The sequence below is a fragment of the Ambystoma mexicanum genome, chromosome 11, assembly GCF_040938575.1.
Source record: "Ambystoma mexicanum isolate Mex_15411 chromosome 11, UKY_AmexF1_1, whole genome shotgun sequence".
Lineage (NCBI taxonomy): Eukaryota > Metazoa > Chordata > Amphibia > Caudata > Ambystomatidae > Ambystoma > Ambystoma mexicanum.
Window position 1 is genome coordinate 233,811,493 of NC_090934.1, and position 25,983 is coordinate 233,837,475.

At 51.8% G+C, this 25,983-nt stretch overlaps 1 protein-coding gene across 3 annotated transcripts in view; it reads left to right on the forward strand.

Annotated features, from left to right (window-relative positions):
• The window catches only part of MED18 (mediator complex subunit 18), a 361,400-nt gene that overhangs the window by 150,080 nt on the left and 185,337 nt on the right, over positions 1 to 25,983 (forward strand). Inside the window, exon 1 of one of the 3 annotated variants that reach the window (XM_069622937.1) lies at positions 19,515 to 19,588. The exons of 1 other annotated variant lie outside the window; for it this stretch is intronic. The gene's annotated coding sequence lies outside the window, so the exon portion shown is untranslated. Of the gene's footprint in view, positions 1 to 19,514; positions 19,589 to 25,983 lie in introns of those variants that run through there. One more of the 3 variants, XM_069622939.1, reaches the window with a different exon arrangement.

Consider the following 25,983-nt stretch of genomic DNA (forward strand, 5'->3'; position numbering starts at 1 on the left):
TGGGTACTCGTTAAAGGGTTAAAGGATTTAAAGTGAACTCATTCCAATTACAGCGCCTCGAAAAAGTTATTTTTCATCACTACCTCCCGGAGTCGGGAGTGGGTAATTTGTGCGCCTGCTATCTTCCTTGAATGTGGTAGCCGTTTTTCAGGCTCCCTCTCCGGTATCGAACCCTGATTCCCCATAGCCCGTGGTCACCATGGTAGGCACAGAAAGTACATTCAAAAGTTGATAGGGAAGACATCCAAATGTATCGTTGCTGTCACAGTGACGTGCGATCGGCCCCGCATTGGTCTTGGTCTGATAAATGCATGCATCCTAGGCGGTCCGCGCTCATCGGCATGTATTAGCTCTAGAATTACCACAGTTATCCAAGTAACAGATTGAGCAATCAAAGGAACCATAACTGATTTAATCAGCCATTCGCAGTTTCACTGTACTGGCCGTATGTACTTACACGTGCATAGCTTAATCTTTGAGACAAGCATATGCTATTGGCAGGATCAACCAGGTAGCCGCACCTGCTGGAGGGTGGCAACATGGGGAGCCGCGCGCCCGCCACAGAGCCGTCCTTCGCACCCTCTGGGGCCGTCTGCGGGAGCCAAGTGTCCTCCGATGCGTGCGTGTCAGGTGGACAGGTCGGTCACACAGGCACCGGCGGTCTGGCCTGCTCCACCATGCCACAGGGAGGGAGAGCCCGGGCCCAGGCAAAACTTTAAGCGGTAGCGGGTTCGCCCGCACGCCACCACCGGTGTGGCGACAGAAGGGGTCAGCAACCCATCTAACGTGCATTCCGAACTGCTGGAGTGTCATGGGGCAAGACTCCAGATCCTATGAGCAGGATAATGTTGGGACTGTCTTTACACATTCATATGCTTGTGAAATGAAAATGCCAACAAAAGTTAAGAAACTACAGCCTTATAAAAGGCTTCTATGCCCTCATTGCAGGAACAGAGCCTACAAAACTACATCTCCCAAGCACCCCTGGGCCAGGAACTACTTAACTAGGCCCGCGATGGGCGAGGCACATGCGCGCGTGCACATCAAAGACAAAGCACGGGGCTTGTGCTCTAACACGTGACCAGAGAAGACGTGTTTACAGGGGCTCCAGCATCGGGGATCAGCACGAGGGGCCACGCCCTGCCAATCTCCTCCACAGGCCCCTCGCCTGACTAAGATAAGTCGCGCTGCGCAAGGGGAGGCCCGTAGCAACGGGGAATTGCAGAACTTAGTGGCATTACGGAGCGGAGCGCAGAGACTGCTAGAAGCAGCAGAGGGGCACGCGCAGGGGGTTCAGCCCGGTAACCTAAATCCCCCTGCTCATTTGAAAGCTAAATTCATGTCGGATTAAATCTCTGTTGCAATAGATGTTAGCCGGGGTGCCACAAAAGCGCGCAGACTAAAGGACCACCGCCAAGAAGCAGTGCATATGTATGCCATAGTTAGCATACCTGATTAGCCACGCGGCGAACACCGCGTTCACCCTTGATTTGTGCGACTCATAAGTCGCTACTAGCCACGTGCGGCAGAAAGCACGAACTGTCGTCTGAGGGGGCGCATCTAACTAAAAACAAGCAATCCATGACATAGGTTCCATACGGAGCTGCGTGCGGCTAGGACCGCACAGCAAGAGCAAAAATCATTGCGTTGCATGCAACTAACACGAAGGCTGGAGACAGAAGGCTAACTCTGAAGGGGGCACTAATCTGGCGCATGGGCAGTGTGTGTTATGTGTGAATGTGAAGAAACACGTGTAGTAATTCCTGCTCTCTTTGCAGCACTGATACTGCTCTAACCAGTGGCCTTTAAGGTAGCTCAAGCGAGAACGGCCTTTGTTATATCTTACATCACTGGGGAATGCGGCAGCCTGGGCGAATCCGCTAGTACAAAGGGATGACGGGGTATTGTATGACTGGGAGGAGTTCCAGTCGGAATTTGGAAGAATATTTAACCGTAAGGCGGCGACCATGTGTAAAGATCGGGAACTCCTGACCCTACGCCAAGGGGGGAAGGAGTTGGTAACCTACGTCACTCAGTTCACCCCATTGGTTGCTGAGGCAGATTGGCCTAGAGACAAGCAGATGTCCCTCTTTTACCAAGGTCTGAGGGATGATCTGAAAGACCTAATAGCCCAGATAGATCCCCAGCCCCGAGACTATCCAGCCATGATGGACTTGGCTTTACGCCTCGACCACTGACAGGCCGAACGTCCAGGGGACAAGAGGCGTGGTGATCCGCGTCCAGTAGCACGATTGGATCAACTGCGTGTTCCTCGGCCAGTAGGCCCTGCTGACAGAACCTCTGGGGAAGAACCATTGCAGATTGGATCCATACGGGGGCCGCTTACGAAGGAAGAAAAGGACCGTAGACGTAAAGAGGGGCTCTGCTTGTATTGTGGTGCCACGGGACACTTCGTGAAGGAGTGCCCCACGAAACCGAAGATACAGGGAAATGCCTCGGCTCGACAGTAGTAGGGGTAGAACGGTCGAGCCAAGCAATGGAAATTACTCCAGTCATTGGATTTTTGAATAACTATGCTCCCCACGTAACGATATCAGGGATTTTAGAGTTTCTTGGCCAGGAGGTTCCAGTTACCCTTCTCTTAGATTCTGGGGCTACGGGTAATTTCATCGACATTGCTTATGCCCATAAATTAGGAGTACCCTTGTGTCAAAAACGAATCCCTGAATCGGTGAGAGCAGTTGATGGCACGGTGTTATGTTCCGGGCCAGTCACACACTGTACGCAAGTCCTAACTCTCCAGTGTCAACAAAATCACAGAGAAGGTATTCAGTTTGACCTGATAGCAGCCCCTCAGTTCGGTATCATACTGGGCCTGCCATGGTTCTTTAGACATGATCCACAAATCATCTGGTCTGAGGGCAAGGTGTTGCTATCTTCTGCAAAATGTCTTGAGCAGTGTTATACATCTCAACAAGTTCTAGCGCCAGTACAGCCACAACCGGCCATTCATGCCCTTTGTAGCACATCGCTAGAGGGGATTGACCTAAGCACCCTGCCTCCAGAATATCAGGAATATCAAGAGGTATTTAGCAAAAAAGCTGCTGAGACGTTACCGCCTCATAGACCTTTTGACTGCAGTATCGATCTAGAACCGGGTGCAGTATTGCCCTGTAGTCGGGTTTATGCACTTACCGAAGCTGAGACGCTACATCTAAAAAACTATATTGACAGCAATCTCAAGAATGGGTTTATTAGACATTCCAACTCACCGGTATCTTCGCTTTTGTCTTTCATACCCAAAAAAAACGGTGATCTAAGAACATGCATAGATTATCGTGGAGTAAACCGTATTACAATCAAAAACCGATATCCACTACCCCTTATTCCAGTGTTGTTGGATCAAGTACGGCATGCCAAAGTCTATACTAAACTAGGCCTACGTGGGGTTATCACCTGGTACGAGTATGAGCCGGTGATGAATGGAAAACGGCGTTTAGGACCAAGTTCGGCTTGTACGAGTACCAGGTCATGCCCTTTGGTCTGTGTAATGCCCCCGCCGCGTTCCAACATTTTCTCGACAAGGTTTTACGCGGGTACCTAGACGTATTCGCGATAGTGTACATAGACGACATTCTCATATACTCTCAGAGCATGCATGAACATATAAAGCACGTGCGTGCTGTGTCACAACGCTTACGAGAGCATCATCTGTATGCTAAGATCGAGAAATGTGAATTCCACCAGTCAACGGTGGAATTCTTAGGGTATATCTTGACGCCTGCAGGAGTGCAAATGGATCAACGAAAGGTACAGGCTATCCTCGAATGGCCGGTTCCCAAGTCGGTCAAGAAAGTGCAAGCCTTCCTGGGATTCGCCAATTTTTATCGGCGTTTCATTAAGGATTTTTCAGACTTAGTGACACCCATTACAGCATTTCTTAAAAAAGGAAAGACCTTTCATTGGAATGAAGCCGCAGACCAAGGGTTTCAATGCTTGAACAGGCTTTCACCTCAGCACCAGTCTTAAGACACCCAGATCTGGCTTTACCATTCGTCGTAGAGACAGACGCCTCGAGTTACGCCCTTGGGGCTATATTATCTCAACGACATCCTCAAACAGGCTTACTGCATCCAGTCGCTTTTTATTCCAGAAAACTGCTTCCAGCAGAAGCCAACTATGCTATCGCAGACAGAGAGTTGTTGGCGGTAAAAGCTGCATTTGAAGAGTGGCGACACTACTTGTTGGGGGCCCGTCACACCGTAACAGTGATCACAGACCATCGGAACCTGCAGTTTATTAAAACGGCAAAATCCCTCAGTCCACGTCAACTGCGTTGGGCATTGTTCTTTGCCGATTTTGACTTTCTAATTACCTATCGGCCAGGTGTCAATAATCAAAAAGCAGATATTTTGTCTAGGTACCCCGAAGGGGAAGCCAAGGAGACAACAGAACCCCGCACTATAGTGCCCGCTACGCGTATTATTGGAGTAGTGGGAAGACCCAACATCTTTGAGGATGTACTCCGGGCCAAGTCAGTACAAGAACTACAGGACTGGTGTTCTAGAGGGAGTCAGCATACGTTTGTGGAAGGGCTTCCGTATTACGCCAAGGCGCTGTACTAACCCACAGTGCAGCTGCAAAAAGAAGTCATACAATGGTGTCATGATGCTCCCACAGCAGGTCACCCGGGTATAACCAAGACCCAGCAGAATGTAGCCCGGCATTATTGGTGGCCCACTCTGAATCGCGACGTGCGTTTATACGTATCCAAGTGTAGCGTCTGTGCCCGACAAAAATCCAGCCATCAAAAAACTGCAGGATTGTTACAACCTCTGCCCACACCACCGACTCCCTGGCATACAATTACCATGGATTTAATTGTGGAACTACCACCCATTCAAGGTTTCACTTCGATTCTGGTAGTAGTCGACTCGCTCACCAAAATGAGTCATTTCATCCCATGTAAGGGAACTCCCACAGCAGCAGAACTAGCAGAGCTCTTTCTGCAGAATACTGTACGGTTACATGGTTTGCCGACACGCGTGGTTACGGATCGAGGTCCTCAGTTCACTTCACGGTTTTGGCGGGCCTTCTGTCAATTGATTAATATGGAAGTGAGCCTGTCATCGGGGTACCATCCAGAGACCGATGGCCAAACTGAAAAGGAAAAATCTAAATCCCCATGTTCATTTGAAAGCTAAATTCATGTCGGATTAAATCTCTGTTGCCATAGATGTTAGCCGGGGTGCCGCGATAGCGCGCAGACTAAAGGACCACCGCCAAGAAGCAGTGCATATGCTTACCATAGTTAGCATACCTGATTAGCCACACGGCGAACACCGCGTTCACCCTTGATTTGTGCAACTCATAAGTCGCTACTAGCCACGTGCGGCAGAAAGCACAAACTGTCGTCTGAGGGGGCGCATCTAACTAAAAACAAGCAATCCATGGCCCTCATTACAACCTTGGCGGAGGACCATGGTGCTATTAGCACCATGGTCCTTGCCGCTAAGGTTGCAATTCCGCCATGGTGGATGGCGGAATTACCGCCCCATTCCAAGGTGAGTGGGGCGGTAATTCCCCATTCACCAATGGCCCCTTCCCCATTCCCATTTTTGCCCCATAGGGCATAATGGGAATGGGGAAAGGCGATAATTACGGCACCATAAATTACGGTGCCGTAATTATCGCCAAGGTCCTTTTGCGGCATGGCTTTTAACGGCTGCAAAAAGCAGCCGTTAAAAGCCATCCCGCAAAGGGAACCTTGTAATCAGGCGTTAAGGGTTGGCGCCGTTTATGGCGCCGTAAACCCCTTAACGCCTGAGTCAGAATGAGGGCCCATGACATAGTTTCCATGCGGAGCCACGTGCGGCTAGGACCACACAGCAAGAGCAAAAATCATTGCGTTGCATGCAACTAACACGAAGGCTGGAGACAGAAGGCTAACTCTGAAGGGGGCACTAATCTGGCGCATGGGCAGTGTGTGTTATGTGTGAATGTGAAGAAACACGTGTAGTAATTCCTGCTCTCTTTGCAGCACTGATACTGCTCCAAAACCAGACCTGAGAGTGCGCAGGCAGGAGGCCAGCACTCACCCCAGAGCTAAGTGCCTTTCTACTTCACACTGTCTTGAGTGCATGTTTGTTTGAAATGTAATGTAACTGCATTTGATTGTGTTTTCCTGTGTTCCCTTGTCCTATCCACTTCCCCTCTCCTGCACCTCTTTCCGGTGACCCTCGCAAGCTGAACCCATTCAACCAGCGATTCCCTAACCCTCTTTCCCCACTGGGGTCTCGGAGGCCTGTGTGAGCTTACGCTTGCAGGCGCCCAGACCGCACGGGGGATGGTTGGTTCGTGCCACTCCTGGACCTGAAAGCGAGACCGCTGACATGGAGAAATGTGCTTGGAGGAGGAGGGGCCGCCTCGTGGCTTGCAGGGGGACCCCCTCCACTCTGATCTGACCACTGGGGAGCTGCCGGGATGCTCGGCCTTCGCTCTGCTCGGAAGGAAGAGCCACCCACACGAGGGGGCCCTCCCCGAGGAGGGCATACCCTTGACACAGTCACACGGTCCCAAGGTGTGTGGAAGAGAATTGCTTCAAACACAGCCGTGGCCAAGCAGTCCAACCCTAGATGGGCCAAGTGCGCCAAATCGATCCCATGGAGTGCTCGGAAGAGAGCCTCCAGCAAGCCAGTCTCTGCAAGGGGCATCGCGTGCGGCACGACCCCCGGCCGGCCTGGGGAGGGGCAGTGGTGTCGCCACGGAGCCCGGGTTGGGCAGCGAAAACCAAGAGGAGCGCAGACAGGTCCGTCTCACCCTGTCTATAGTAATCCGGAGGAAGGTGACTACGCTTTCTTGTAATCTGTGTACCCAGAGCGACAGAGTGGGACCTCTCGGCAAAAGCGTCCAGGCTCTTTATAGACGCAACTGAAGAAAAATGTCAAATTGATGCCCATCGGGACTTTCAGAGCAGCCCGGCCATCTGGTCCTTGCAGTCATTCCTATGGCCAATGACAACGCTTGGAGAGCGGCCATCTGGTAGGGCAATGCATTCCAATGGGCCTGGATGGGAAGGGGCTTTGGCCCCCTGCCTGACAAAGGACAGAGGACCGGCAGGTTCCCAAGGGCATGGGCCAGCACCAATGGTCATCTTCGAGCCCCCTTAGAGCTTTTTCCACCCTCCACATAAGAGGTTTCTCGCCCACCTTCCAGTTTATCCCTCCGGGGAAGGACAGTCGACTCACACGTGAGACAGTCGCTCAAGGCTGAGGGAGTGGGGGGCTCAGCACCCCCCTCCCCCAGCCAGCCTGGAGCTTTAGCAGGGCCCCTTTAGAGCTTCTCGCTATGGGGAGGGATGGGGACCCCACCGGGGCTCCCCGTAACCACCACCGGGCTTGGGAACTTTCGACCCACACACACAAGGCTGGTGCCCAAGGCCAGTGGGGGAAGCAGCCCCAGCCACCCTGGAGCTCTGGCCGGGCCACCTTAGAGCTTCTCCCGCTACATTAGAGCTTTTCCCTCCGGGGGGCACAGGGCTCCCCACGACCGCCACCGGGCTTGGCGACAGTCAACCCAGACGTGAGACAGGCGCTTAAGGCCGGGGGTCAGCACCCCCCAGCCACCCTGGAGCTTTGGCAGGGCCCCTTTAGAGTTGTTCCCTGTGGGGAGCGATGTGGACCCCACCGGGGCTCCCCTTGCCCACCACTGGGCTCGGGGACTTTCGAAATCAGGCACGATTCAGGCGCCCAAGGCCAGGGGCAGCAGCCCAGCCTTCTCCCTGGAGCGCTGGCCGGGCCCCCCATAGAGCTTCTCCCACCACATTAGAGCCTTTCCCTCTGGGACTAACCCACAAACACTGTGGAACTCAGGGCCGGCCACTGCAAGCGCATTTACCCCCATGTTGAGGAAAGGGACACGCTCAGGGCACCCCTTGACACAGGCACCCAGTCTTGGGCTTGACTGCACACGGGAGGCACTGTACCGTGGACAGGGAGATACCCACAAATGCCATGGAACTCAAGGCCGGGCGCTCTAAGCGGTTATAGCCCTGTGGCGGTAAGGGGCCCAATCAGGGCGCCCCTTGACACATGGACCCCATTTTGGACCTGACCACACGCAGGTGACACTTGCCTGAGGACCGGGAGCAACCCACGAACACCATGGAACCGAGGCCGGTAACTGCGCCACGGCCGCCCTGGAGGCCGCAGGGTGGCACTTCCATGCCAACTATTAAGCCCCCACAATGTCGGGGCTTATGGAACCCAACCAGAGACAAATGCAGGAGCCAGCTGCAACTCGGCCCATCTGGGCCTAATCCCTGGGCTCGATGGCCCAGCGGCCCGCCAGCTGTGCCTGCCCCGACCCCACCGTCCATGGGCACAGGCTTAAGGTACCACCCCCCACGCACCACCACCATGCACTCGGGCCGGGGGCCTGGGAGACACTTCCACGCCGACTATTAAGCCTGCACAAGGTGGGGGCTTACGGAACCCAACCGGAGACAAATGCAGGAGTCAGCTGCAACTCGAGCCATCTGGTCTGCCAGCCACAATTCGGGCCATCTGGGCCTACTCCCCGGTCCAGCTGGCCCGGCGGCCATGCCTGCCCCAACCCCACCGTCAAGGGGCACAGGCTTAAAGTACCACCCCCGTGTCGTGGGATGGCTTGCAGCCTCTCTTCCCCCGCCCTGTCCGGGAGCTTAAGGCACCACCTCGAAGGCGCGGGCCGAGATCATCTGGTCCGCCAGGCTGACCAGGAAAGGTGAGAAGAGCGCTCCCCGCCCAGCCCGCACATCCCCAAGGGTGTGCACCTAGGGTGGGTGGGAGTTTCCTGTGCACCCCGCGGCACATCAGGAGGAAGGATGGACACCCTTGGCAGCGCCTTGTGACAAAAGCCCTTGCTCCGAGGATGACTTTCAATAGATCGCAGAGAGGTAGCTGCTCTGCTACTTACAAAACACTGAACCAAAATCAGGTCGTCTACAAATGATTTAGCACCAGGTTCCGCACGAACATGCGGTACACTACGGACGAGAGAGTTGGCCCCCTTCTCTCCACACTCGAGTCCCGAGGCGAGCAGCTCTACACACCGGCCCAGAGGCCGGCTATCCTCGGCCAACCGAGGCTCGACAGCGCTGCAGTATTGTCAAAGTTTAGGGGGGATTCTGATTTAGAGGTGTTCAGTCATAATCTCACAGATGGTAGCTTCGCCCCATTGGCTCCTTAGATAAGCACATACACCAAATGTCTGAATCTGTGGTTCCTCTTGTACTGAGCAGGATTACTATTGCAACAACACATCAGTAGAGAACAACTAACCCGTCTCACAACGGTTTAAACCCACCTCATGTTCCCTATTAGTGGGTGACCAATCCAACGCTTCGTGAATTCTGCTTCACAATGATAGGAAGAGCCGACATCGAAGGATCAACAAACAACATTGCAAGAGCTTAATTTGTGCCTGTGTTTGCCGGTGGGCAACACCGGCACTGTTTTTGGGCACCGGAACAGATGCGCACAACGTGCAGTGTGTTTTAACTTTAAAAAGCATTATCCAACAGAAATTAGTCAACAAACAAAACTCATTTCTGTTGGATAATTTATCTCATGCTCAGCGCTCTGCTTCCAGGCCCGGCCCAGCCCCTGCCACCTGCCTGTCTACAGCAGCGCAGTATGAACTGACAAAAGAACACAGAGAACAGCCAATGAAAACAAACGTTTTGTGTTACTATACAGTATTTGATATATTCTGCATAGTAACACAAAATGTTTGTTTTCTTTGGCTGCTTGCCAGCCAATCAAATGGTCACTTGCTCATTTCACGTGTGGTGGTTGGCACCACACTTCACTTCAGAGTAGGGCGTGGTGGACCCGTTGTCGTCTTGTCGTAACTACTGAGCTCCCTGTTGCCTGACTGAGCTAGGCCCATGGCCCAGTTGCTTGCCTTGCTGCCGGCCCTCCCCTCAGCCCTTGGGGGTCGACGGATTGTTTGTTTGTTGTGTGCTGCACTGCCGGGCCACCCGGGCTCGACCCCCAAGACCTGCAGAGACACCACGGCCGGCGCAGACAGCTTCAATCAAAGGCAAGTGCGTGACAACTTACGCCAATAGATTAACCACATTTAAAATGTAATCAGCCTTTTTATATAGGGGTTGCACCTTTTAGTCTTACCCAGCCCTTGCATACACTGATCTCCTTGTGGCAGGAATCCATGCATGGGCTCAGGGTCAGACTGAGGCAAAAAGTACCGGCCATCGAATTGCAACTCATGATTTATCATGGCACATTTTTGAAGAAAATGCGTAGGAACAGAACAGCTCCCCCATAATATTGGTTAAAAGTACTAGCTGCACAGTAATTAAAGTAGCCCGCTTTGACCTTGAGAACTGTCCCACGCTGTTCTGACAGGTCGGTTCGTCGGGCGTTGTTGTGTGGGCCAGGCAAATTTTGATGACATGCACTTCACATACTCGCTCGCCTCAAAAGAACTATTATCAGTGAGGGTTCTGCCTTTGGGCAGGTGCTCCTTTGCATGGAAACTATTCTGCTCACTCAATGCTTTTAGACGGTCGCAGGCACAGCATATGACTTAGCAATGTGTCAGAGGGAAGTGAAGGGGCATTCACTTCGCTATGAACGCTTGGCCGCCACAAGCCAGTTATCCCTGTAGTAACTTTTACAGTTATCCCTGTAGTAATTTTTCGGACACCTCCTGATTGAAAACCAAAATGTCAGAAGGATCGTGAGGCCCTGCTTTCACAGTCTGTATTCATACTGAAAAATCAAGATCAAGCGAGCTTTTGCCCTTCTGCTCCGCGGGAGGTTTCTGTCCTCCCTGAGCTCGCCTTAGGACACCTGCATTATTGTTTGACAGGTGTACCGCCCCACTCAAACTCCCCAACTGCCACTGTCCCCGGAGCGGCTTCTCTTACCTACGTTGTTCCAACATGCCAAAGGCTGTTCACCTTGGAGACCTGCTGCGGATACGGGTACGGATTTTCAAGGACCAGCAAGAGCTCACTGCACGCCACCGGAACCACAGCGCTTCATGCCCCCATTCACAAGCAGATACCCCAGCCCTACATGTCCCAATTCACACTTAAATGCCCCATTTCACCTTCTAAACACATGTTCCAGATTCAAATGCCACCATCCCTCCCTCCGAACCCACACAAAGACTCCAAAGACTCCAACATCCGTCCCTCCATACCAACACCAGAAGCTCCACCTCTCAGAACCACACCCATATGCTTCACCACTACCTCCAGACTTACACTCAGATGGCGCCATCCACCCTCTCTCTATAACCACATCTGATTACCCCATCCCTTCGACAACATGCTCCCACTCCTCCCATAAACCAACATCCTTCTCTCTAGACATACATACCGCATCCCTCAATTCACACCCAGATGCCCCCCTTCCTTCCCAACAGAGTGCTCCAGCCCTCACTCAGACCCACATCCTCCATCATTCACTGACATGCCCCCATCATATGCCCTGTACCTCCATACCAGATCAATGATACCCCCCTCTGATCCAGACTCCGACAAGATGCCCAATCCCTTCCTCAAGACCCATACCATGATGCCCCATCCTCCCCCCGGTTCCATGTGTTAAAATCGCGACACAAATGGCTGTGGACACAAATATTGCAGCAAAAAGGCTGTGGTTTTGCCGCTGCAATCCATGTAAAGGATGCGGGGGACACCCCCGCAACCCGAGGTACTCATTATACCATTGAAGGAGAGCGGGGGACACCCCCGCACCTCCTGCTCCCCTTCAATGGTGTAATGGGGTACACCTTTAACGGGTCAAACCACAACATTTTTGCCGCAATTGTTTGTACAGGCGTCATTTTTGCCACATTTTTATCACTGCATAACCTCCCCCCACACAGCAAGATGCCCCTATCCCTCCCCGACCAATGAGCACCCATCCCTCCCTCCAAACACACACCAATGTGTCCTATGCCTCCCTTGACACCCACAACAATGTCCCCATCCCTCCCGACCAACACCCATGTGCCCCATCCCTCCCTCTCAGACCCACACCAATATCTCCCATCCCTCCCTGCAGAGCCACACCAAGATGCCCCATCCCACCCTCCAGAAGCACACAGATGTCCCCATCCCACCCACTACAGGATGTCCCAATCCACCCTCAAGACCAACAGATGCCCCATACCTGTTCCAGACCGACACCAATGTGCCACCATCCATTGCAGACCCCACCAAGATCCCCCATCCCTCTATCCACACAGCAAGATGCCGCCATCCCGCCCACCAGACCCACACCTAGATGAACCACCCCTCCCCCAGACACAGACCAATGTCCCTATCCCTCCCTCCAGAGCCACACCAATATGCACCATGCGCCCCAGACCAACAGATTCCCCATACCTGTTTCAGACCGACACCAATGTGCCCCCACCCATTGCAGACCCCACCAAGATGCCACCACCCCTCCATCCAGACCCACACCAATATGCCTCCATCCCTCCCTCCAGACCCACAGCAATATGCCCCATCCATCCCCAGGCCAATGTGCCCATCCCTCCCCATCAAACCCAGACTAATGTGCCCCCCCATGCCCTCACTCCAGACCCACACTGTTGTCCCCATCCAACCCAAACCAGGATGCCCCATCCCTCACTGCAGACCCACACCAATGTGCCCCTTCCCTATGCAGACCCACACCAATGTGCCTCCATCACTCCCCCACACCAATGTACCCCATCCCTCCAATCAAACTGACACCAATGTGCCTCATCCACTCCCTCCAGAGCCACCCCAAGACACTCCATCTCTCCCTCTCAGAACCACACCAATACGCCCCATCCCTCCCTCCAGAGCCACACCAGGATGCTCCATCCCACCCTCCAGACCAACAGATGCCCCATACCTGTTCCAGACCAACACCAATTGTGCCCCCATCCATTGCGGACCCCAACCAAGAAGCCACTACCCCTGCTTCCAGACCCACACAAATATGCCCTCCGCCCTCACCAGAGCCACACAAAAGTGCCCCATTCCTCCCCCAGACCAATGTGCATGTCCCTCCAATCAAACCCACACCAATGTGCCCACATCCCCACCCTTCAGACCCACACCTATGTCCCCATCCAACCCAAACCAGGATGCCCCATCCCTCCCTGCAGACCAACACCAATGTGCCCCATCCATTGCAGACCCCACCAAGATGCCACCACCCCTCCATCCATAAAGCAAGATGCCCCATCCTGCCCTCCAGACCCACACCTGGATGAACCATCCCTCCCCCAGAAGCAGACCAATGTCCCCATACCTCCCATCAAACCCACACCAATGTCCCCATACCTCCCATCAAACCCACACCAATGTGCCTCAATCCCTCCCTCCAGTCCCACACCAATGTACCCCAACCCTCCCTCCAGACCCACACCACTGTGTCCCTATCCCTCCCTCCAGACCCACACCGCTGTATCCTATACCTCCCTCCAGACCCATACCAATGTGTGCCTATCCCTCCCTCCAGACTCACACCACTGTGTCCCTATCCCTCCCTCAAGACCCACACCACTGTACCCCAACCCTCCCTCCAGACCCACCCCACTGTGTCCCTATCCCTCCCTCCAGACCCACACCACTGTGTCCATATCCCTCCCTCCAGACCCACACTACTGCATCCCTATCCCTCCCTCCAGACCCACACCAGTGTTCCTATCCCCCTCCAGACCCACACCACTGTGTCTCTATCCCTTCCTCCAGCCCCACACCACTGTACCCTATCCCTCCCTCCAGACCCACACAACTGTGCCCCTATCACTCCCTCCAGACCCACACTACTGTACCCTATCCCTCCCTCCAGATCCACACCACTGTGTCCCTATCCCTCCCACCAGACCCACACCACGGCGTCCCTATCCCTCCTTCCAGACCCACACCACTGTGTCCCTATCCCTCACTCCACACCCACACCCCTGTGTCCCTATCTCTCCCTCCAGACCCGCACCCATGTGCCCCAAAACTCCCTCCAGACCCACACTGTGTCACCAACCCTCCCTCCAGACCCACACCACTGTGCCCCTATCCCTCCCTCCAAACCCACACCACTGTTCCCCAACACCCCCTCCAGACCAATACCACTGTGTCTCTACCCCTCCATCCAGACCCACAACTGTGTCCCCATCCCTCCTCCAGACCCACACCACTGTGTCCCTATCCCTCCCTCCAGACCAACATAACTGTACCATATCTCTCCTTCCAGATCCACACCACTGTCCCCCATCCCTCCCTCTAGACCCACACCACTGTACCCCCTATCCCTCCCTCCAGACCCACACCACTGTAGCCCTATCCCTCCCTCCAGATCCACACCACTGTGTCCCTATCCCTCCCTCCAAACCAATGCTACTGTGTCCCTATCCATCTCTCCAGACCCACACCACTGTGTCCCTATCCCTCCCTCCAGACCCACACCACTGTGTCCCGATCCCTCCCTCCAGACCCACACTACTGTACCCTATCCCTCACTACAGACCCACACCACAGTGTCCATATCCCTCCCTCCAGACCCACACCACTGTGTCCCTATCCCTCCCTCCAGACCCACACCACTGTGTCTGTATCCCTCCCTCTAGACCCACACCACTGTACCCCAACCCTCCATTCAGACTCACACCACTGTGTCCCTATGCCTCCCTCCAGACCCACACCACTATGTCCCTATCCCTGTCCCCAGACCCACACCAATGTGTCCCCTCCCTCCGGATCCACACCATTGTACCCTATCCTTGCCTCCAGACCCACACCACTGTGTCCTTATCTCTCTCTCCAGACCCACACCACTGTGCCCCTATCCCTCCCTCCAGACCTGCACCAATGTGCCCCAACCCTCTCTCCAGACCCACACCACTGTGTCCCTATCCCTCCCTCCAGACCCACACCAATGTGCCCCTTCCCTCCCTCCAGACCCACACCACTGTGCCCCTATCCCTCCCTCCAGACCCACACGACTGTGTCCCTATCCCTCCCTCTAGACCCAAGCTGAACATGATTTTTAAAGTAAATGTAATTTTCCGCTCCCCGCTCAACCTGGTGTGTTGCAGGAACGTTTAAGGTATCCCGAAGAAAATGGAAATTGTATTCTCAGCCAGCCAAGAGCACACGGATTGCTGATGCCCTGGAAGCCAAAAGCACACAGACTGGTGCTGCTCTTGCAGCCTGGGAGCCAGTGACTTCCTGGTTCACCTTAGAAAAATGACGAGGGACAAGACGAAGTCGGACGCTCCAGGGTCTTGCAGAAACGTTCACGGTATTCCGGAGAAAATGCCCACTTGCACCGGCAGCCGCTTCCCAAATCCCACTTAGCGCTCACTGACAGTGTCACACCTCGACACCTTTCCACACAGCGACCCTGTGCTTCTTACTTACACCAGAGCAGACGGTCAAAAGCGACCTCTGGCAAAACCATTGCTCTCCGCCGTGGTGTTCGGCATTCTGCAGCGCCATTTCTGAGACAGTGGCGAATGCCATGGAGGCTGGCTACTGCAGCACCATACAGAACGGCTTCAGCCTACGTTTTCCATGAAGCTTGAGTGATTCTGTAGTCCATAACTCATTCATGTGAGCCTCGCGTCACTTGGCTCCGCCTCCTCATTGATTTAAGCTGCTGCAGCTTGGAGGACGCTGCTTCTGTTTGTATGTTACAGACGGCGTTTGTAAGCTCCGTCTTCATCGCATTCTCCCTGAAGCTCCTGTGTAACAGATTCCAGTCCATTCAACGGAATTCTGTGCTCCCGCCTCAATTCGGTTTTCTCTGTGTACCGAACCTTCGTTTGACAAAGGACTGCCTGCCTGCTGATTTTGCTGTGTGCTTGCCCGCCCGTGTCCCGACTTGATTACCTGCTTAACGGACCGCCTTGCTGCTTTTATTGTGTTCTAAGCACTTTTCGTGTGCTTTCCCATTGTGTCCTACTCTCGTCCGGTGAGTGAAAACGAAAGTGTTCTAACGCTTTCTTGTTGATTCTGAACTGAATGTTACTACTCACAATCTATTAGCACCTCACTTCTTGTGTGTTTTGTATTGGACCCTACATCCTCCTTTCCCATTTGGAATCCACTTCCTTGGCTCCACTAGTGCACGCAAGGACGCTTTGCTGTTTAGTGACTCTACCTGGCAACTCCCTATACAAGTGCACATAAGAACGCATTGCAGTTGTGCACCTACCCATATCTATCGCGTCCCTCGTGCCGCCCGGGCCTAGCTACCAGACTAACATTCCCATTTGTTATTTTGTACTGTCGTTGTGTCCAAATCCTTGAGTACAAGCTAACTTTAACCTCCTAAGGCTAAAACATTAATTGTTTCTCTCCTTATTTCTTACACTACTAGTCAGGATAGGTTCTAACTCCTCTTCTGCAATTGTAAGAAGATTTCAGTACGTGGTTGTTTTATCAGGGGACTGGGTTGTTCAGGTACTTTCCTTGCTTGTTGTTACCTACTGGCAGTTTTAATTGCTTCAAGTGGTTAAGTGGTTAACCGTGTTGTTTTTTCTTGCAGCTGGGTCCATGGCGGTGCGTTCTCCCCGCTCTTTTGGGTGATGGGTCCCTCTGTCTGGTACAACTTAAAGCAGAGGGTCATATCGCCAAAAAGGTCCATTCCCGCATAGAGAGGAGGCTCGGGTGGAGACTCCAACCCAAGCTCTTCAATCAATCATCCAGTCCCGCTGTCCAGGTCTCCTGTCTTGACTACTCCCGTCCGGTGAGTAACAGACAGTGCCCCAGAACCGCTTCATTGCTCTGGAAAAATCACAATAAGGACGCAGGAAGTCAAGTGAAGAATAGTGGGCTGGCCGTATTGCTATATTGTTGTTTCTTTTAATGTGTTTAAGGTTGAATTTAACCAAAACAATAAAAACAAAAATATGCAAAACTTGTTAATCAAATGGCTTTTTGCAATTACTTTAAAAAAAGGAAGTGCTATAAAATGTGTTAAAAATGTTATTTGTATCACGCTCGTACACAAGTGTTTTAGAGCACAACGAGGCAAGGGAGGGGAAAAAGGGAGAACAAAACAACAATCTTACTAGGCCCAGTGGCATTGAGAATGCGCAAGTGCATGGGAGAGGGAAAGGGGAAAGTGCCAAGCAAAGGGAATAAAAATAAATAAAACATAAATAAATAATAAAAGCAACAAAAAGTGTTAGTGCAGCCAGCAAGTGGCAAGTGCTAGGTTTAAGGCAACAGACTGATAAGTGCAGAAAAAAGGGGGGGCAGTAGGGTTACAGATACAGACCCCAGTGCAAGGAATTGCCAGGAGGCAGTGTGGGTGGGTGGCAGGGTGAGCAGGTACCTGGGCCCCCAGTCATAGGGTGACCAGGTGCACAGGAATGTCTGCCTCTGTAGTGAAAACCAAAGTTGGCACCCATGAACCCAGTTTAATTTCCTAATAACTGCTGTCAGCACAACGGAAGCATTTATTTGTGATTAACCAGTTTGATAAATATAACATCTTTATAAATAGAACCTGTGATAAAATGATAAAACACAAAGCAAGGGGCACACAAATTACAGAGTATTGGTGTGGTGCTACGACAAAAAAAAAATCTCAAAGAAAACAAGTGAACGCAAGTTTCAGCAGCGTTTTTGAGTTTGGAAATTACTTTTCTCATATGAACGTGTAAAATGAATATTTGAACAACATTAATGTGTCTAGCATGTAGAATGGCTGCTTTCAACAGTGACCCTCCGCGCCACAGTGATGTTCATGTCTCATTGATTCCTGTGGTGTCCCTTTCAGGCCAGAAGAAAACAAACGGGATGAGCAAACCGAGCCAGGAATTGTGCAAGTGATGGCTGGGGAAAGGAGCACAGCACAGTTTAGGTCACTGAGCCCCCAGCTTCCCTCTGCGAAGCTGGTGGCTTGGTAAAGCCGGGTCATGTCTGAGGCAGGCCGGGTTCCGAGATCCGGCCAGGCATCAGATGCCGGATCTCGGACGCGGCCTGAGCCGTCCCATGGACCAGAGGATTGACGAGGCAGAGGGGCAGCCAAAGCAGGGAGGCCGGTGTTGTATGATATCCGGCTCCCCCACGGCAGATTGCTGGAGCTCAGCAATCTGCCGCGGGGAGCCGGATATCATACAACACCAGCAATGTGTGCTTCCGTCCCTGCTCGCCTTCTCTCCCGTCGCCCCCAAGGTGGGGGCACAGAGGGAGAAGGGCACAGGGGGACCAGCATTGCAGTGATCCGGCCCCCCTGCTCGCCTCCTCTCCCCACATGTTTGCCTTTGTGTGTCTACAGGGGGAGAGGGAAGCAGAGGGAGTGGGAAAAGCCTGAAATGCTTGCTTCCCGGCACCCCCGCCAACTGTGGTGTGGGGGGCTGAGCTGAGAAGCGACATATCCCTTACTAGGCAAGAAGACACTGGCGGCACCAGCAGGAAGCAAGAACGCAGCCTGGACGCGCGATCCAATTGCAGGAAAGCTCACATCCAGGCTATGTTTAATTCTTGTTTGTTTGACGTTCATGGTGGGAGACAGTGGCTCGCCATGCACAGTTAAGTGAGGCCAAAGAAATTTATTTTCTCTTTTCTCACCCTCCTGGATCACACGCCCCACAGATTGAAGACCTCCAGTATGGCTATTTTCATGCGAAACACTCGATTATTGTTATCTTGCTGGCAAGACTACATAGGAGTTTGCATTTTCACTGTATACTAGCATAGTATACATGAACATGCAGAGACAATGCAGGGAAATGAAGGAACTGTGTCCGAGATGGACAGCAAAATAAACACAGGGGTGGGCTAAGGAGGGTCAAGAAAGACATCATGTGGTACAAACAGACTATGGCCAGAACAGCTCACTGCACTGCCTGGCAGAACTGAGCTGTAAAGTTAGGCACATCTCCCTGCAATGCTCATATCAGAACCCCTCACCTCCTAAAGGCAGTAAAGTTACAGAAATCATGCCAAGGGAATTGTCATAGCAGTGCAGAAAAAGAAGCAAGCATGCAGCTGTGGTAAAAATGGGATTGACATGGGGCTTCATTTCCAACTGGTGAAAGCCCTGTTGGCAGATAAGGGTGAAGAAAAACAGCATATAATCCGACTTGCTGCTGGCGGCCTAATATGCCCTGAAATTCCCTCGGCATGCAAGACTATAAATCACTTCTGTTTGTGGGCATCACTTCTGTTTGGGGGATGGGGGGGCAGGGGGAACCAGAAATAATACCAGCCAAAAAGACACACAAAGATCCGTTGTTGCTGCAACCAAAATCAAAATAGAAAAAACAAACCCATCGGCACCTAAATATACCTGCCACTTCGAAACACCTCTAAGAAGCGCCTTATAAATACACAATAAAAAAATAAACAACTGCCCATACACAGCATGTCTTGCTCCTTCATCTGTGATTCTCTTCCTAAGCACGTGGACGTCCTCAGTGTAAACGTCACGACGACTGAAGAGAAATACGTGAAATACGTGTAAACTTTTAAAGGCATTTTTGAAAGTGTCGGCAAACTTTTAAACAAACGCACTATGTAATCTGGTCTCATAGGGACTTTAATTGTTTGATTGATATTGAAAGCAATATAAGGTCTCTGTTTATGAAACGCTCACTTTCTGATTCCAGGCAGCCTCTGGTGAGTGCACGCGATCTGGCTCGTTTAGTGAATTTTATATGCATTTCTTTTAGCATCCGTTAGCTTAGACGTTCTCACTCCTCTGTTGTTATATTGGTAAGAGGAGCTCTTTTGCAACCTCTGGAAATGCACGTTGAAGCTTCATTCGTGGTAGTATACGCCTCGCATGTTGAAATTAAAAATTGTAAGTACGTGGCTTACTAAACATACGCTTTTGAAATTGCACATGGCAGCCTGTTGTTGGTGTTGTAGACACAGTAGCCGCTGCGAAGCTCATTTACGTACAGTTCAGGTTCTGTTATGCTCGCAGGCGCAGTGACTGCTGTGCAGCTACTACACAGACCGTGGTTTGGTGCAAGTGACTATATATTTAATACCTGCGCTGGGCCGCCGGCTAATGCCATACATGCCAACATTCTTTGACCAAAAATCTGTAGGAATCTTAAAGTTTCAAAAATAGTCAGGCGAGGAGGTAATGATAGGACTAGGATGTGTCAGCAGCCCATTGTCATTGAATGAGCCTGCCGCTGTGGGTGTATTCAATGACAATGCAGCGCCTGCCACGCCTTCTGTCACCACGCCAGCTCAGGGGAACCCTTGAAAGACTCTCCCCGAGCTGGCGTGGTCGTGGGCTAATGGTGCCTTTTGTCAAAGGAACCTGCGGCAGAGGGGCTCATTTAGCCCGCCGTTGTGGGCGTCTTTTACATCACAAGCCTTCATGCTGCGCCTTCTCCCGCTACGCTAGCTCGGGGGAGCCCTTGAAAGACTCCCCCCTCCCCCGAGCTGGCGTGGCCAAAAAAGATTTAAATACAAAAAAAGAAAATCTATTTGTTGCTACTAAATCGGTAGGCTGGCTTAAAAAGCGATATCCTACTACCTAAATTGGTAGGGTTGGCAAGTATGTAATGATTGCAGATGTGCTACTGTCTCCTATTCCAGTGCCTACTCTGAAAGTAATGATTCCCCAGGGCTAATGGCTGCAGATCCGATACTTTCTCTGGGTCTACTGACCCTTTAATCTGTGCATAATGACTGCAGGCACAGTGTCTGTTCTTGGTCTAATGGCTGCAGACACAGAAAAAACACCCGATGAATATCGGCACTACCCTGTCTAACGCTGATGGTCGAGGATCCTCTGGCTGGAGCTGAATGAGTGCAGACACAATACCTGCTCTGGAGCAAATGACTTCCGATACATTACGTCGTACCTGCTCATCAGCGACATCAATACCTGCCCAGCCGCAAATAATTACAGATGCAGTACCGGATCTGGGATACCGATGACAGACACAGTACCTTCTAATCCGTTACATATGACAGAATTCCTAGGCTGGGCCGCATCACTACAGACACAATACCTGCTCTGTACAGTACGTACTCTGGGGCTAACAGTTCCAGTTACAGTATCTGCTATGGAGCTAATGGTATTTAACATAATACCTACTCATGAACAAATCTGGGGCTAATGACTGCAGAAATAGGAAAACCACCATGCACCCTTTCCTTCTCGTGTGTCCTATCCCATTTCTAATTCACCTCTGACACCTCGATCCACACTCTCTCTGAAGCGATCAGTAGGGATAAACCATCGTGCCACGATTTTCAAAATGTGTTTGGTGCAACTGATGGTATGCTCATTCACTGCACTTGCGCCAAAAAGGTGGTGACCCGTGCACAAAGGACATTTAAATGTGTGCATGGAAGTTGCGCACAGTGCTCTTTTCCCAACAAATGCACAACTGCGCAAGGCAGAGGGTGGAAAGAGTTTTTTGGGCATTATCAAGTAAATCCCGATTTTCGAGAGAGGTGCACTTTTCAAAGCACAGGGGGGAGAAAATCATTTCCCTGTGCCTATTTGGAACAGGTGTAGGGGGATATAAAATGTATGGGTAGGTCCCTTATGACCCTCATGCAATGAGTGAATGAATGTTGTGTGTATAAGCGAGTGAAAGTTGAGTCAAATAATGTGGGTTTGTTCATGCTGGGCGAGGAAGCTGATTTTGGCTGGTGAGGGCAGCACAGATACAATGCACTTTTTAAAAATAAAATGAATTTTATTGCTATTTTCAACAGTGAGAACACATTTAACCCCCTCCCCATACCTTCTCCCCTCTTGCTCACAACACATGTAACCAACAATGTAGCCAGTCCTGTCCCCCCACCGCCCACCCCTCAGTCCATAAACTATGTAGAAGGCTCCCAGTCCCAAGTTTCTGTGAGTGGCCAGCTCTCTCGCCAGCTGTTGTATAGGCCCTTGCACCATTTGAGAACCCCCTCCATAGTCCTTGTCTCCCCTAGAAACTTCAGCCATATCTCCTCCCAGCTTTCTGTGAAGGCACCCTACCCAACTGGAGCGAGTACTCTCACCAGCCCCTGTAATCTCATTTTCCTCCGGCACCATGTGGCCTGAGAGTCCCGCTGCAGGTGATGCAGGACAATGTCCCAGTCTGAGAGAAACCCTTGGTGATCCCCCTTGAATCGAATAGGTCACCCACTCCAGTGCCACAAAGTTCCAGATTTTACTAACCCATTTGTGTTCTGTGGGGACATCTTTTTGTTTCCATGTGTGTGCCACACCACAAGCGTTGCTGCCACTATCCGCATGATCTATGTCTGTCTTTGATCTTTCGAGGGTAGATTTTCCAGAACCCCGACCATTCCCAGGATGGCTATCCTTGTGTTGTCTGGCATCTGACTCCCAAAAATACTATTCATTGCTGCGCAGATCATGTCCCAATAAGGCTGTGTGACTGGGCATTCCCACCAGACATGCTTCCACAATCCCAGTTCCCCCACATCCTCTCCAGCAAGCGCTGATGTCGTTTTTTTGGGGTAAGATGCCATTGGACCATTATATTAACCCACATCTCCTGAATCTGGATGGCCCCAGAGTGCAAAGTCCTCAACCCCCCTGCCTCCCCAGCAGCTGCCCCATTGCAGTTTCCCACTGCTCCACATAGTGCCATGCATGGCTCCTTGCCTCTTCTGCTATAATACTATATAACGCTCCTACCATATGCCTGTCCCCATGTCTATTGTTACGAACCGTTCAAAGGGCGTGAGATCCCTGGTGGCTGCTGACCTGACCATTGGGTTTGTAAACCAGTGCCTCAGTTAAGAGTAGTGATACCTCCCCCTCATCTAGCCCGAAGTCCTGCTCGCACTGTGCAAAGGATTTAATGTCCTGACCCGAGAACATGCCACGTAGTTTGCGGCACCCTGCTGCCTCCACAGATTGAAGGCACCCCTTTCCAAACCCGGTGTGAACTGGGGATTCCTAAATATCGACGTCTGCGTGGAGGGGAAGGTGGTCAAGTTCACCCTCTGCACCAGCTCATATCATGAGTCCCCTGCTATGGTACATGTTTGCTTGTCTATCCCCTTTGGGTTGCCAAAATACCTCAGCCAGCGGCGATCCCACCATCGCTTTGTCCATTTGATACCAGACCTTCCCGCAGTCGCCCCTGAACCAATCCCGGATCACTCTGATTTGAGCCGCAAGGAAACGGAGGCGGAAGTTCGGCGCTCACAGCCCTCCCTTGCATCTGGGATACATTAGCATCTGCATAGCTACCTTGGTTCTCTTGCGGTTCCAAATAAATGACCCCACATGATCCCTGCAAATGAGGTTTCTTGTCCTCTGATCAACAGCAGCATGTCATTGGCAAACGCTGCGACTCTTTGCTCCTCACCCCCAAAGGGAATCCCCCCTAATATCCAGGCAGTCCCTAATGCTGGCCAAGAGCGGCTCCAGGTGGATGGCGCATAAGAACGGGGAGAGCAGGCAACCCTGTTTAGTGCCTTATGAGACCGTGATCCTCTGGGAAAGTTGCCTGTTGATTTGCCAGGTGGAAGGAGGGAGTTCGGTTACCATTGAAAGGAATTTAGAACCAAATCCCATAACCTCCATGGTAAGGAAGAGGCATGGCCATTTGACCCAGTCGAATGCTTTCTCAGCATTCAACGCTAGTATAAGTGCAGGGGTTCTAGATTTATTTACTCTTTCAATCAGATGACAGACCCGCCAAATGTTATCAGAGGTCTGCCTAATAAATCCTGACTGGTCGGGATCAATCAGTTTGGGGAGGAGCTTATTCAGGCGTGACACCAGAACCTTGGTGTAGTTCATTGTGTCTAGATTAATAAGGGTAATCGGCCTGTACGAACTACATAATGACATCCTTACCCGGCTTTGGGAGCAGCACAACCGTGGCTTCTTCCATTGTTGGGGGGGGGGGGGATACACCCTGCCTCCTCTCAGTATCAGTGCCTCTCTAAAGGTTTTGTAGAAGCACGCTGGAAATCTGCCCGGGACCGGAGCCTTTTCTGATGGCTATGCAGCTATAGCTGCCCTTACTTGTTCGGCAGTAATGTCTCCCTCAAGTTCTTCCCGTTCTTGAGGAGTGATCTAAGTGAGAGGACACCGGGACAGCTAATCCCTTTGGGCTCCCTCCTCAGGGGAATCTAATATGTAGAAGGCCTGATTCTGTGAAGACCGAAATTATGTCAGCTAGAGCTGTGCTTTCTTGCCCCCCACCTTTTTTTAAGGATTGTCCTTGACGCTTCTCTTTTCCTAATGGACCTCGTGACAGGCAATCCGCCTTATTGGCTTTGACATAATTTCTCTCTTGGAGGAAGAGCAGTAAACACTCTGCAGCTCTTGTCTGCAAAACATCTAATTGGCCCCGAATCAGCCGATATTCCCTTTGCAGCGTACTCCCAGCCATTATTTGTTTTAAGTTTAGCCTTCAATTCCTCCTGTAAGAGACCTAGCAGTTTGTCCCTCTGGCACTTCATCACAATGAGCTCCCCCCTTAATTTAGCCTTAGATGCCTCCCACACCCCTGGTCCTGTACACCCTCTCTTGCGTTGAGTGCAAAGTAATCCAATATTTTATTCTTTATGTCCTCACATCGGACTCCACCCTTAAGGATGTGGCTAGGGAACTTCCACCGCCATAGGCCTGGTTGGTACTGCCCCATATTTAAGGTAATCGCTATGGGTACATGGTCTGACCGGGCGATCACTCCTAGCTCTATCCCCACAACCCTACCTAATAGTGACTTTGAAATCCAGGAGTAATCTATCCTTGAGTAGGGTCTATGAACGTAGGAATAAAATGTGTAGCCGCCCCCCTCAATTACCTCCAGCCATCTACCAACGCCAATTGGGCCATGTGTTTGTTCAAGCAGGTAGTTGGTGCCGCCTGGTTGTAGAACACCCTTGCGCTCCTGTCTTCTCTTGGTTCCCAGGCCAGATTAAAGTTGTCTACCAATATTATCTGCCCTTTAGCAAAAGTCTCCAATTTGGTCAGGGTCTCCCGCAAGAACCCATCTTGCCCCATATTGGGGGCGTAGATTGCTGCACCTGTATATGTCCCCCTACCCCATTGGAAAGAGGCCACCAGATACCTACCATCTGTGACCCCCTCTGTAGCTATGACCTGGAAGTCTGGGATGTCACGAATAGTGGTTAACACCCCTCACCCCCCCCCTGTCTTCCCTGGGGAATTGGATTGGAACAGATGGCTGTACCCTGTGATTTTTATACCCGTCTCACCTGCGAACGTGCGTCTCTTGGAGGGCTACAATTCCCACAACTTTCCCCGCCCCAAGAAATGTTCCACTTTCCTTCTCTTAACCAGGGAATTAAGCCCCCTGACTTTTAGGGCGGTCAATCAAAGCACGTCCCGCTTTCCCATGGCCGTCTTACCGTGCGGTTCGCACTGAGTGGCTTCCGTTGTTATCCTCCCGAATATCCTTCCCCCCCTCTGGGCGGGCTAAACCAGCCTCTAGCTTCCCGAACCCATCACCTCTAGAGTTGAGCCTGTGTAACATACCAGAGTAAACCTGTGCGGATCTCCCTAGACCCATGTAGATAAACCAAGTCATCATGTTCCACCCACCTCCCACCAGTACCTTTTCCCTAGCTATCTTGAGGAGAACCATCTCCGGTTACAGAAACACCTCAAGACCTTCCTCTTTGCTTCTGCTTTCTCTCCTCCCCTCCCTTGCTGAATTCCTGACTGAAATTGCACTGGTTACCTGGCCACCCTTTTCTGATCTCTGGCCTAGGCCCGTCAACTGCCCACCTGCACTGCCTCCCCGGAACCCCTGCACTTGGGGACCGTTTTTTCTGTATCACTTCAGTCCCCCTTCCAGCACTTATGTCTGCACTTCGTTGCACTTGCCACCAGCTGGCTGTTTTTATGTGTTTTATTTATCTTATTTATTCCACTTCCCATGTACTGCACTTCCCCCTCTCCCTTCCCCCTGCGCACTTTCCTTCTCCCCCCCTTCCCATGCACTTGCGCAATCTGAATGACACCTGGCCTAGTAGGATCGGTGTCTGCCCTCCCTTTGTTCCCCCCACCCCTTGCCTCGTCACACCTTGAA